The sequence below is a fragment of the Sminthopsis crassicaudata genome, chromosome 5, assembly GCF_048593235.1.
Source record: "Sminthopsis crassicaudata isolate SCR6 chromosome 5, ASM4859323v1, whole genome shotgun sequence".
NCBI classification, from domain to species: Eukaryota; Metazoa; Chordata; class Mammalia; order Dasyuromorphia; family Dasyuridae; genus Sminthopsis; species Sminthopsis crassicaudata.
In genome coordinates, this window is record NC_133621.1 from 102,788,916 (window position 1) to 102,802,452 (window position 13,537).

Below are 13,537 nucleotides of genomic sequence, written 5' to 3' on the forward strand. Positions count from 1 at the left end.
CCAATATAGCTTTAAAGAAAAAAAGTCTTTTTGTCCTTATTATACATATCCAACTTCAGGTCATTCTGAACTGCCATGCTTCACATTATTCTTACAGAACTTTTGTATTCATCTTCTGTTATCTGATTTTGTTTCTGTCTTCATATACCTTTAAAAAATTTAAACGAGTTGATGAACTCTCTTTTCCTCTGTATTTGTGTCTTCACATAACTCCCTCTTCAGATAGCTTGGATTCAAAAAGTCATCTGTACAAGGGTAACTATGGGAAAGACATAATTTGACAGACTTCCCAGAAAAACATCTGACAATATTAGTAGAATTACAAACCCAAGAGAAGTTGATGTAAGTTGTAGTCCCTTTGAGAAACTACTCCTTTCAGATGGATGTATTCCTTTTCTGATTCCCAGCCCCTCCTAGCTGATGCATTATCAATTCAAGAAGCTAGGACCTTTGATTCACAAATACTGGTCAAAAGCACCCTTTTGAATTTGAATAGATGATGGGCTCTCACTACCCCCATCGGATCTGAGCCAACTTGGGCTGTCCCAGCCCCCATTCTAGTGATCTGCTCAGGTTTCCCAACCTCTACCAAGCAAATTCTAGCCCTCAATGAAACCCATCCAGGAGCCAACATGGGACTACACAGGTCCCTTTAGCTAAATCTTTCATTATAAAAGAGCCAAATTGAAGTCCTCTCTTTGCAGAGGTTCCAAACATGGCAGCCTTATGCCTAGCATGCCAAGGATCTCTGCCTACTGGAATCCTGTTTCCAGTGCCCTCTTATCTCTACCTTCACCTCTTACTAACTAGACTTTAAATTTACTTCCAAACCCCATAATAAGCCTCTTTTATCAACCTAGCTTTTCAGGTCTGTAAATTCCTTTACAGGGGACTCTTGCACCACTACTAGACCTCATTTAACTCCTTATCCTTGTGCCGAATCCAAAGGGGTTGCAGGGGAGCTCTATTTGACTCCCTGTACCCTGAACCTGCCACTAGACCTCAATTAAACCCTAATTTCATTTAGGTATCCCAATTATAAACCTCATCAAAGTCACTATTGATAGCCAAAATTGCTTAGCTTGCACTAATGGATAAAAGTTACTAAAAAATGAGGAAGGTGATAGTCTCATTGTATTCTGCCCTGACCTCTTCACATCTGAGCATTGTATTTAATTCTGAGTATTACCTTTTAAGGGCATGGATTAACTTGATTGTATCTAGAGGAGAGTGATTAGGGTAGGAACTAAAATGGAGATGATACTATATGAGGATTAACTAAGTAACTGGGAATGTTTAGCCTGGAGAAGACTTAGAAGGAGATTTGACACCTGTTTTCAAGTATTTGAGAGGCTCTTACATGGAAGAGAAATTAAACTAATTTTTCTTTTTTGAATTATATTTTATATATATATACATATATGTATATATATATATATATGAAATTAAAGATTTTTTATTTTTAAAACATATACATGGATAATTTTTTAACACTGACCCTTGCAAAACCTTGGATTCCAGTTTTTCCCCCCCTTCCTTTGACCTCCTCCCCTAGATGGCAAGTAATCCAATATATGTTAAACATGGAAAAAATATATATTAAATCCAGTATAGGCATACATATTTATATAATTATCTTGCTGCACAAGAAAGATCAGATAAAAAAAGAAAAAAAATGAGAAAGAAAATAAAATGCAAGCAAACAACAAAAAGAGTGAGAATGCTATTCAGTTCCTACAGTCCTCTCTCTGGGTGTAGATGGCTCTCTTCATCACAAGATCATTGTAACTGATTTAAATCATCTCATTGTTGAAGAGAGCCAAGTCCATCAGAATTGATCATCATATAGTATTGTTGTTGAAGTATATAATGATCTCCTGGTTCTGCTCATTTCACTCAGCATCAGTTTATGTAAGTCTCTCCAGGCCTTTCTGAAATCATTCTGCTGGTCATTTCTTACAGAACAATAATATTCCATAATATTCATATAATAACTTAGTAAGCCATTCTCCAGCTGATAGGCATCCACTGAGTTTCCAGTTTCTTGCCACTACAAAAAGGGCCTCCACAAACATTTTGGCATATGTGAGACTCTTTCCCTTCTTTAAGATCTCTTTGGGATATAAGTCCAGTAGAAACATTACTGGATTAAAGGACAAGCACATTTTGATAGCCCAGAGGGCATTGTTTTTTATATTGCTCTCCAAAATGATTGAATCAGTTCACAACTCCATTAACAATATATTAGTGTTAGCATGTCAGTATGAAAGAAACTATCCCAATAATTAGAATTGCCCAAAATTGTAATGAGCTGCATGACCTCTTTTCAAGGACTATAAACAGTATTCCTGTTCAGGGAAATATTGAACCCAGTGATCACCAAGTTCCCTTTTTGTGTGATTCTGTGATAAGCCTGAGCAGACTTTGCTGCCTTTCTCTTCTGTCACAATACTCTTCTTGGCTAATTTGTAATCTTGTTAAATTTAGGTGTGATGGGATTTCAGGGTAGAGTATGTGGTTGAGGTGAATTACAGTCTGATATTACTCCTAATATAGGTTAAACCCTCTGTGCAGTGCCATATACATATATATATATATATATATATATATATATATATATATATATATATATGCTTTTCTTCCTCCCTCTTTTTTATTGGGTATTCATTTAGTCCCTTGAGATTAGGATCATGTGTTCCTCAACTCTTCTTTTCCACCTTCTGTTCCAAGGAGGAAATACGTTCTTTAGCCTGACCCTGTTTTGACATGTGGAAGAACAGCATCATTTTCCATTTGGGTCAGGTTAACTCCTTCTCTTAGAAGCCATTTTCCCAGTAATATTGTCAGTGCTCCCCTAAGCTTTACCACAAGAATATGTTTTCATTCAGTTCCTTCCTCCTGCTCTTGGGCTCTCTTGGTAGCTTTTAACTTCTTCATTCTCTATTACAGCTGTTCTTATTCTGGATTGTTTTTATCCTTTGGCTAAATGGGAAGGCCAGTTTCCCCCTTAGATTTGTATCCCCTTTACCTTATCTTTTCATGTGAGAATGGATAGCATTTTGGTGTTACTTTATTGTTCTTTTTAGTATGTAAGCCCATTGTTGTTTTTAGTATGTAAGATGCCATATTTATTAACAATTAGCAGAAATCTCCCACTTCAGATCTGTGTCCCCTCTTTACAGAGGGCAAGATTTTAGCTCTGTGGGGCCATCCAGTGATCATAGGTATTTTTAAATTGTATTTATTTTTGAGACTTACAAAAATTTTGATTTCCATTTTTCTCTCCCTTACTTCTTGGGATGTTTGTGCAGCTGACATTTTACAATTATCTCTGCCTAGAATAACCAGGAGCCCAGATATGTGATCTTTATTTAATACTGGTTTTATCACTGTCAGTATAAGCCTATGAAAAGTGACTTAACTTTTCTGTCTCAGTTTCTTCACTTCTCTATGAAGAACTAACTCTACCCTGTCCTCTTGTAAAGGATCAAATAGTTTAATGTTTGTGAAAGTGCTTTCAAAAAGAGAAAAGTGCTGCAGAAGGATGGGGTCTGGTTAATAACAAGACTTATGTACTTTATTCCCAGTACCTTTCCACACCATACTATCAGATGGTGTCACCTTCTTAGGGATCTTGTAATCATTATTCCTAGTGTCATGTAGCATTCATATTACTTTTCTCAAAATTAAATTTACTATCAGAAAAAAGTAGAAGACAGTGTCAATGCTTTCTGAATCTAAGACAGTGGTGTGTTTTGTTCATAATTGAAACCAGACTTGATCTGAAGACTACCTCACCTTTGCTGTTCTTAAAAAGCAAGTGTTATATTTTTATATCACTCATCTAATACTTCATTTATCATGAGATTTAGCCCATTCATAATTGGAAACCAAGCAGTCAAAGCACCAGTGGAATATGATCACAACATAACCCATTTCTTTGTCCCAAAGCTCAAGAAAATAGACCTGAACTAGAAAAGAAAACAGAGGGGTAAATGGGTTGTGGCTGACCCAGCTAAATCATCTCTAAGCTAAAGGGGGAAAGATCAGCCATCCAGAGCTTCAGATTTTAAGCAGTCCAGGGGCTCAGCATATAAGATCCCTCACACATGGGCTGAAGTTCGGTACCAATTTTTTTTTTTTTAACTTGTGATTTCAGTAGTATAAGGAACTTCCAGCATGAAAAGTTTCTTCACCAGTGTAGAGAGATCATTTATTATTGGTCTTAAGAAAGTTACTTGGGTCTTGCCTCTAGGTAGTATATATCAGAGAACTTGCACCCAGGTTTTCCAAACTCCGAAGGCAGCTCTCTTAACACTACACCATGCTATCTATTTGATGCTAAGAGTTATCTAATTTGACTGGAGTGTAATTACAGAAGTATTCATTCCTTATGTGAGGCCTAGAAAGAGGACATTTAATAAATGGGGATTCCAGGACAAGTCACTTAGCCATTGTCTACCTCAATTTCCCCAAATATAAAATGGGGATGATAACATTTCCTTCCTAGGGTTATTATGACTATCAAATGAGATTATATTTGTAAAGCACTTAGCACATAACACCTAACATATAACAGGTACTTAATAAATGCTTTCTGGCTTTCTTCTTTCCTTTATTAAATCCAAAGCATAGTGAATAGAATACTATAAACTGGAATCAAGAGACTTGGGTTTGAATGCCACCACTGACATTTTCTGGCTGCCAAACCCTGAGTAAGTCATATAACTTCTCAGAGGCTCATTGTCATCATTTGTGAAATGAAATGAAAGACTGAGACCTGAACTCTGAGCTCCCTTCTACCTCTGAATCTTTGAACTATGAATTCCTCACTTTGTGGCTTCATGACCACATAACCACCCATCTGTCTGATTGGTCACAGAGGGAACTAACCCTTCCTCTGTATCCTTGTTTCATAACCTGCTGGCTGTTCATACAAAATATCTGCTTAAAGTCCAATGAGCCTCACTAGGCAGAGGAGACTCATCAAGCAAAATTTTGCCAGTGGATCATCTTTTCCACTGAACTGCTTTTACTGCAGAATATCCATTACCAGGAAATTCTTTAAAATTTTGTAAAAGTATTGACAAATGAAGTTTTTGTGCTGATTCTTTTTTTTTATTTTAAGATTTTTAAAAAATTTTTATTTTAATTTACAATGTATATTTTGACAATTTTTAATCTATTGTATATATTTTGACAATGCAGTGTTTTTTTTTTTTTTTTTGCTTTCATAGGTATTTTTAAATTGTATTTATTTTTGAGACTTACAAAAATTTTGATTTCCATTTTTCTCTCCCTTACTCCTTTTGTTGCTTCCAAGACGGCAATCTGTTATAGGTTAAACATGTACAATCATATTAAACATATTTCCACATTAGTTATGTTGTAAAAGAAGAATCAAAACAAAAGGGAAAAACAAGAAAGAAAAAAAATAACAAGTGAAAATAGTATGCTTTAATCAGCATTCAGTTCTTTTCTCTAGATGTAGATAACTTTTCCCTCATGAGTTTCTTAGAATTGTCTTAGATTATTGTATTGCTGAAAAGAGCAAAGTCTATAAAGTTGATCATCCCACACAATGTTGCTGTTACTGTGCACAAAGTTGTACTGATTCTGCTCACTTCTTTCAGCATCAGTTCATGTAAGTCTTTGCAGGTATTTTTGAAATCTGCCTGCTCATCATTTCTTATAGAACAGTAATATTCCATTACATTCATATACTTTAATTTATTTAGCCATTCTCCAACTGATGGATATTCCTTTGATTTCTAATTTTTTGCCACCACAAAGAAAGCTGCTATAAACACATTTGTATATGTGGATCCTTTTCTATTTTTTATCTCTTTGGAATACAGACCTAGTAGAGGTATTGCTGGGTCAAAGGATATACTTAAAGTCCTTTGGGTATAGTTCCAAATTGCTCTCCAGAATGGTTGGATCAGTTTATAATTCCACCAACAATGCATTAGTGTCCCAATGTTTTACTTCTTCTCCAGCATTTATTATTTCCCTTTTCTCTCTTGTTAGCCAATCTGATAAGTGTGAAGTGGTACTTCAGAGTTGTTTTAATTTGCATTTCTCTAATCAATAGAGCTTTAGAAAATTTTTTCATATAATTATTTTTTCATCTAAAAACTGCTTGTTCATATTCTTGACCATTTATCAGTTGGGAAATAACTTGTATTCTTATCAATTTGACTTAGTTCCCTATTTATTTTGGAAATGAGTCATTTGCCAATCCTTAAGATCAATGCTTTAAATTAGATTGAAAGTCAGAATTATACTTTGGCTCTCGTTATCATAGCTTTTAGATAATACAATTTAAATCTGGAAGGAGTCAGAAGAAACTAAATAAAGTAATTCTTCACAATGCTAGTGGACATGATTACACCTCCCAGGCTAATTAGAACATTTTAAAACAATAATTTTTATTATGCATTTCTCAGTTCAAAAACATAAGTGATTTCAATGTGAGACTCCTTTTCCTAATGCAAGCAGATGGCCATCACCTTAATCACCTCATGCCCAACTTAGTAGTGAAGAATCTTTGCAAATTTAGCCAAGCAGAACTTTAGACAAATGAAATATGGCATCATGCTGGAGCAAGAACCCTTTTCAGCTTGGTAGAATCTGCCAAAACTTGCACCTTCCCAGCACAGCCTTCCAAAACACAGGGATCACTTCCACAGAAAAGGGCTAAGAAACAAAAAGAAGATATGTATTATTTACATGAACAAAAAATACCTTAACATGCTAATAAGTAATAACATATCTATAATTTCCTCCATACCCTCTCCCAATCTATTTTTATTTGCATTCTCTATGTTAAACTTAATGACACTCTCAACAAAAGCAAACAAAAAAGGAAATAACCTCCTCCTGCAACTATGCAACTAACTCCCCCGAAAGAGCTATGCAATCAAAATTATTTACAATAAAAAGTACTGTATAGCAAATTAATTACCATAATAACCATCTCCTTTGTAACTCCTGCCTAATTTTTTAATGATTGTCTTTTCATATGTTTTGGTATATGTAGATTTTATATAGACACAATAAATGAATATGCTATTCTAGTTCTGTTCACCTTATGCTATTTCATATGTCTTTCCATATTTATTTGTATTTTTCACAGTTGTCATTTTGTGACACAATAGTATGCCACTGCATTGATAGATTATATCTTTTTTTGAAACATTTCCCAACCATTGAATTTCCAGTTTTTCATATTAGAAATAATTATAAATGTTTTTTAAAATGCACTTTTTATTTTTAGTTACTTCCTTAGGAAATAGTCCCAGCAGTGGGATCACTTGAATAAAGGGAATGATCAGTTTTGTAGTTCATATTGTGTACTGCCAAATTGCTTACCAAAAAAAATTACATTCGTTTGTAAATTCTGCCAACATTAGTATGAGTATACCTGTGTTTCTGCCAGCACCAGCACTTATTTTTGACAATTTAATAGATGTGAGGTAGAACCTCAAAACTGTTTTAACTTTAATTTCTTTAATTATTAGTAAGTTTAGATACTTTGAGATTATTTACATTTTGTTTTTCCAGTTATTTTAAACATAATATATGCTTTGACCATTAATCTACTGGGGACTGAGTCTTGTCTTATAAAGTTATGTCAGTTCATTATAGATTGTGAATGTTAGGCTTTTATCTTATAAATTTACCACAAAGATTTATTCTTATTGTTTTTATTCTTATCTTTATTTTAATGATTTATTTCATTTTTATATAATCAAATCCATGTACTTTGCTCCCAATAATCACTTCCATTTAGTCAGTAGAAAAGATGCTGCTCCCCTACAATTAACATCATTATGTTAATCATTTTCTTTTTTTTTTTTTTTAACTCCTAGACCAGCAGGAATTTATTATATATTGTTGAGGTATGAGATTAAACTCATGTTTTACCATATTGCTTCTCAATTTCCAAGCAATATTTGTTAAACAATGATTCCTTTCCTCATTATGTAATATCTCTAAATCCATTATGTCTTATACATACATCTTATGTAAATTTAGTTCTATTTCTGGGATCTCTATTTGGTCCTCTTTCTGTGATCTGTATTCTGCTCCATTTATCTGTTTTTCTTAGTATTACATAGGTATTATAATTACCATTTTTTGGATATGTTTAAAAGTCTTAACAAGACAACAAGTTCTCTTTCATCACTTTTCCTGCCAGAGTTCCATAGATTTTTTTCCCTTTGTTTTTCCATATAAATGTTGTAATTTTATCTGATTCTATAAAATTAAAAATTGGTATCCAATTAGTTTTGCAATGAAAGTATAAATTAATTTGAAAAGTATTAATATTTTTATTATATTGTCCTATACAATGTGCTGTGTTGAAGAGAGATCCTTCAGTTTAACTCTTCCATTATTTTGGCAAAACTATTTGATAATTTTATTTTTATGTGTCTTGGTAAGTTAATATCCAAATACTTAAAACTTATTGTAAATAATATTTCCTATTCTATTAGTTTTTCTTGGTCTTTATTGATAGCATACAAGAGTTCTGATAATGTTTGTGAGTTTTATCCTATATCTTGCTACCATGGCTCAATTTGTTATCTCACTTAAATTTTTTTGTCCAGGCTCTCATATTTCCTAGACATGTTAATTAAAATAATAATATAGGGCCTCCAATATTTATTTGGCATAGGACCTGACACATAGTTCTTCAGCATTGCTAGTGGGCTGATAAATGAACAATGTTAAATATAGAGCTGTGGGCAGTGTGCTGGGCCTGGAGTCAGGAAGACTGCTCTTCCTGAGTTCAATCTGGCCTTACATACTTTCCATCTATATGACCCTGGACAAGCCACTTAACCCTCTTTGCCTCAGCTTCTTCATTTTTAAAATAAACTGAAAAGGGCATGGCAAACCATTTCAATAACTTTTTCCATAAAACCTCAAATGGGCTCACAGAAAGTCAAAACATAACTAAAAAACGACTGAACAATGACAAATATAGAGTTACATACTGGGACATTAACTGAGTATTGCTAAAAAGTAACACACTCATTAGTGAAAGAAAGGAAAACATAGCATAGCCAGTGACTGCTGAATAGAAAATTAACGACATTTTACTGATTATCCTGTTCTTTGGCTTCTCTTTCCTGGGTGGCTCTTCAGTAATATGCTGATAGACTCTCTAAAGACAGAGTAGGTTCGGGACTAGATGGTTGTTTTAGCCTGAATCTTCCTTCTTGGTTGGCACAGGTATGCCTGTACATAGCAAAGAGCAGTGTGGGGAAAGCAGGAAAGAAGTTTGTTTGTTTTTTTTTTTTTTTCTTAAATGTGAAAAAAATCAAAACAAAACACAACACCTTACTCTTTTCTTCCCCTTACTTTAAGCAAGGAAGATGTGCTTAGGTGTTTCTTGTCATAAATAGTTGATCACATCAAGTCCAGATGTTTCCAATTCAGATTGGAAAGGAGCAAACTGAATTGCTAGTAGGAATCCACTTGTGATTGCATGCCACCAACTACATACAGTGATAGAGAGAGCACTAGATCTAAAGTCAGGGTGACCTGCATTGAAAACGCACTTCAGAAATTTGACAGCTGTGTGATTCTGCATGAGTGATAAAACATCTCTGTACCTCTGTTTCATTTCTGTAAATAAGGAGATTGGCTTCTATAGTCTCTAAAATTCTTTCTTAGAGATTAAATCTGTGAACCTCAGATCCTGAGAAATAAGCCTGAAATAACTCTAGCTTTAAGACCAAAGGCAATGAATTCCAAATCCATTCCAATAAAACCAAGAAAAGCCTTTTTAAGGGGTACCTAGACGGCTCACTGGCTAAAGGATCAGCCTTGGAGTCAAGATGACACAAATTCAAATCCAATGTCAGATACTTAATCCTTCCTAGCTGTATGACCCTGGGCAAGTCACTTAACTCCAATTGCCTCGTGTCCCGCCCTGCTCCCCCCCCAAAAAAAAAAAAAAAAAAAGTCTTTTTAAGGAAGAAGTGAAGTAGAAATTTTAAGATCACATCCCTTTCCTGGGAGAAATAAGGGCTTACTTAAAATCATCAGATTTGGGCCTTTAAATATAAAGTCCCAAAATTCAACAATTATTTTGCTAAGCTCTCAAAGGAATTTACAAACCTGAGTGTGAGAGGGAATCAAGCTAAGTGCCCTAAAAGACTCTCATGAGTATATAAGCAAGATGTAGAGGCAGTATAGCTTAGAGGACAGAGTGCCACCCTCAGAGTCAGGAAGATCTGAATTAAGTTCTTTTTCTAATAACCAAGTGTATATTAAATAATTAGGATAAACCTTTTATGTTGGTAGAGAGAGTAACACACTGGTCATCATCTATGTTAATGAGCATTTTAGGAAAGTATCACAAAATAGTAGGCAAATTTCAAGAAACAAGTGAACATTTATGACTTGGAAAGTCAAATAGAGGTAATCCCCAAAGGCTTTATGGAAGAGGTGAAATTTGAATGATTTTGAAGAATGGAGTAGGAATTTATCAGGTGGAGGTGGAAAAAAAGAACAGGATGAACACAGGCACATACAAGAAATAGGCATTGTAATATTCTGGGAAGATGACAGAGAAGGTCAGAAAATTTCAAGCTCTCCAGATTTCCTACACAAGTAAAACAAAATTGCTACTGGGAGTAGAACAGGAGTTTAGTTAGTGCAGAATAGTGGGCCAGGGAAGCTGCTGAGTGCTGGCACTTGCAGGAGGGTGGAAATCCTGATTTGGAATTCCAGGCCAAAGGGGAAAACTGAAGTGGAACCAGAAGCATCATCCCCACACCCAAGAGTAGAGGTGGTTACACTAATAAATTCTCATTTAACAACAACAAAAAGAGCAGGCAAAGGAGCAGGCACCCAATCATAGAAATTTATTATGGAAATAGGGAAGACCAGGGTTTTATCTTCAGAGGAAGACACTGAAGTAAAAAAAAAAAAATCCCCCAAAGAGTAACATTAAATGTCCATTACCAAGAAAGAATTTATAGAACTCAAAAAAGACTTCAAGAACTAAATGAGATTGAGGAAAAAACTTAAAAAAAAAAAAAAAAAGAATCATCCAAGAAAAACAAAAAGATTACGAAAAGAGAATCAACCAACTAGAAAAGGAGATTCAGAGATTTAAAGAAAATGATTGTTTGAAAATTAGAATTGGGCTTGGAGAAGCCAGTCAAGCTGTAAGATACCAAGAATAACAAACCAAAATAAAAAGAATGAAAAAAAAAATTAGAAAACAGTGTGTGAAACACAATAAATCTGAAGAATAGATCAAGAAAAGAAATACAAAAATAATTCTACTACCTGAAAGCTGTGACCAAAAGAAAGAACCTTAACATAACTATACAAGAAATAATCAAAGAAAATTGTTCCAAAGTGATAGAACAGGAAGGGAGGGGGAAAGTAGAAATAGAAAAAAAAAAAAATCCATCAATCACCTCCTCAAAGACATTCTGGGTTCAATTAAATTCATTTATGCTGGAGACACAATTAGAATTATATGGGATCGGGGTGGCTAGGTTGCGCAGTGGATAGAGCACCAGCCCTGAATTCAGGAGGATCCGAGTTCAAATCTGATCTTAGACACTTAACACTTCCTAGCTGTGTGACCCTGGGCAAGTCACTTCACCCTGGCCTCAGGGGGGTAAAAAAAAAAAAAAAGAATTATATGGGATCAATCAGCAGCTACAATAAAAGAATATTAATATGCTGGAATATTATACATCAACAATTAAAAGAACTAGTCCTACAGCCAAAAATATATCCAGCAAAATTGGGCATAATAATGAATGAAAAAAATGAACATTCAATGAACTCACAGACTCATAGGATTTTGTTTTAACTAAATCTGATCTCAATTTAACCTATAAGGGTTAACATCAAATTCCAAGGCACTCTTTAGCAACAAACTCTTTATTTTATAATGGAAACATCAACCATTAGTAACTGGGTAGTCCAAAAGAAAGATTGGAGCAGAGCTGAGTATGATTTGACTCTGAAAAGCACAACTGATTAGGAAATAGTAAAAATCCATTTTACCATTTTTACCATTTATCAAAAATCTATAAAGAGATACAGGGGTTGGGAGGGAAGGGACAGAATAAGATGGGGTAAAAAAAGGTGGTATAAATTTAAATCAGTTGAATATGGTGCATGTAGATTATTGGGAAAGGTATAAAGAGAGAGGGAAAGGGTGACATGAGATAAGTCCAGAAGGTATTAATGGGAGTGGAATAATGTGTACAATTAATGGAACAGACAGGATAAAGAGGGAGGAAAAGGGTGAGAGGAGAAAATAAAGGAGGCATCCATAGATGATGAGAGGTTAAATAATAATGAGGCAAGTTAAAGAGTTGGAACTAAAGCAGAAGAATTTGCAGGGATAAGAAATGAGATACACACAAACCCAAAAACAAGGATCAGGAGAAGAATTAAGAAAAAAAAGTAGGGCTAGTAATCATTGATCTCAGATTTAAAGGAGAGATCTATATTATGTCAGTCATATTAATATTGTTTTAGATGCATGTATATATACTTATAAATGTGTGTGTATATGTAAAAGTGTAGGCTTGCAAATATGTATATGTGTATATAGAAATCTGTATTGTGAGGGTGTATATATATATATATATATATGTATATATACATACGTATATACATATAAATATATCTGTGCTTAACTGTATCCTGTTTGGGGGAGGTAGGGGGTGAACGGGGAAAAAAGAATGAAGTAAAAAGTACAAAGCAGAGAAAAGGATACCCTACAAGGAAGCAAAGAAAAGATGGACAGTCATGAATATAATATCTTCCATTATTATATATGTTTTTTTCCAGAAAATTGATTGTTATATATTTTGAATCTTTCTTGATGTTCTGTTGGGCACATGACAATGTTTTGTTTTGTTGTGTTTTTCCTTTTTTTTCTTTTTCTATTTGTTTTTTTTCTTATTTTGTATTTAGTTTTAAATAAATACATTAAAAAAGAAAGAGAAAAAAAGCAGGTAATCTGGTACAATTGTGCATTTACTGCTTGTATGGATTTGGGCAAGTCATTGCCTCAGCTTCCTTGTCTTTAAAATGAGAGTTGTGATTCCAGAAGCCTGCACGGTTTCTCCCTGGAATAGAAAGGAGTGAAGTGTGACCGGAGGAGTTAGTATAAGATAGGACCAAAAAGAATATGACTAGAAGATCGCCAGGTCATTTCCAATATTACAATTCTTTAAGATACTTAGCATGAGGCTTCTGTACTATCTTGATTCATCCTCTCTGATAAGCCAAATTTTATACTTCTTTCAAAGCTTAGTTCAGAATTTACCACATCAAAAAAAAGCATTCTCTGATGTTATTTTTTAAAATGAACTTTGAACTTTATAGGCATTTGAAAGTTACTGAAGGATTTTGCGTGATAAAATAATCTTATTAAATTTGTACATAAGTTTTTCTTGTAGCACTGTGAGGGATGGAATTGGATTGGAGTAAGATTGGACATGGAAAGATTAAGTTAATGCAATGGTTGAGACCAAAGATT

The 13,537-nt window shown here is 34.1% G+C and overlaps 1 protein-coding gene across 1 annotated transcript in view; it reads left to right on the forward strand.

The window, feature by feature from the left end:
• The window catches only part of HIPK2 (homeodomain interacting protein kinase 2), a 258,705-nt gene that overhangs the window by 203,010 nt on the left and 42,158 nt on the right, over positions 1-13,537 (forward strand).